Source organism: Corvus cornix, chromosome 10 (genome assembly GCF_000738735.6).
Source record: "Corvus cornix cornix isolate S_Up_H32 chromosome 10, ASM73873v5, whole genome shotgun sequence".
NCBI lineage: Eukaryota > Metazoa > Chordata > Aves > Passeriformes > Corvidae > Corvus > Corvus cornix.
Genome location: NC_046340.1, coordinates 19,040,232 through 19,041,455, shown reverse-complemented (window position 1 = coordinate 19,041,455; position 1,224 = coordinate 19,040,232). Strand labels below are relative to the sequence as shown.

The window sequence follows — 1,224 nt, the reverse complement described above, 5'->3', positions numbered from 1 at the left end:
TTTGTAAACTCTCAGGACTCCTTTTGACCCTTCCCAAGTGGACTGAAGTAGATCCTTTGTATCCAAGTTCGTGTCCTGGAGGAGGTTTGTGGTGCTCAGAATTCAGGATTCTGGGTTTGGTTACACTGAGCTATTTGACCACTCTTTGGATCTGCTTCAAAGGAAGAAGACTCCCAAAGAATTACTGGGGATTGTCTCTTTGCTCTTTGCAAGGATCTTGCTGGGAGCATGGCAGTGTGGCCCGATGGTGAATCCAAACTGAAACCCACAAATAGTAAATTCTGTTGGTGCAAAATGTCTGTTTTCCTGGAGAAACTGAAAGCAAAATAATGAGATTTCCCAGCCTGGGTGATTATATTGCATGGATTTCCAAGTGCAATGAAGTCAGCTTCAGCCTTCATGTTTTATTAATGCCTCGTAGCTCAGTAAAATGAGTAATAAACTGGCACTTTGGAGAACTGATGGAGCCATTCCCAAGGCTGGGTGACAAGTAACCGTTCATTTACTGAGTTCCCTCCAGCAGTTTTGCAGGATACATACAAAGAAAATCAAGGAGCCACTGAAATAACTGCTCTGCACCAAAGGTGCTGCTTAGAGTAGGTTCACAAACTCCCTTCAGCACCTTCTGACTGGTATCTGTGGAGGGAAAATGAGGAAGAATGGTTACCTTGGCCAGATTACCACAGCAAAATCAGTGTAGGACTCAGGATTAAAATCCTGCAACAGCCTTGCTGTCACTTTCAAATCGTTCCTCACCATTCTGTAGCAAAAATCCCAGTTAGTTTGAGGGGTTCTTTCCTCATAAATCCACTCTTTATTCTAATTCTTCTTTATAAAGGGACCAAGCAGAGAGGATCTGAAATAGGAGAAAACAGACAGAAGTGCTCTTAGATCTGTGTTTTCCCCCAGTGAGAACAGGAAATTCACAGATATTATCACTCCCATGTGCACTGCTGGGACAATTTTCCTCTCTACTAAAAGTTAAACCAGGGAAATCATATGCCCTGCTTAAACTTTCTAAGCAAGGCTCATTTGTAGCGTGTCAAGCTGCCAGCCTTTGTGACTGTTCACTGAAGCAAGTTTTACTGCTACAGGAGATGAAATAAGGAAGATGCTCACTAGAGAGAATGTAAAAGATTTCACCAAGGCCTCTCAGCAAAGCAGTGGTAGCAACTGAAATGCAGGATTTCCCAATTCCTCATGCCATAATCAGCCCACTGGAAC

The 1,224-nt window shown here is 43.1% G+C and overlaps 1 long non-coding RNA gene across 1 annotated transcript; it reads right to left on the bottom strand.

The window, feature by feature from the left end:
* Positions 1-384: 384 nt before the first annotated feature.
* On the bottom strand, positions 385-841 carry LOC120410557. Its single transcript, XR_005602820.1, has 2 exons — positions 757-841; positions 385-636 (listed from the first exon to the last, which is right to left on the bottom strand). It is a non-coding gene; the product is annotated as an uncharacterized LOC120410557 (long non-coding RNA).
* Between the last annotated feature and the right edge of the window lie 383 nt (positions 842-1,224).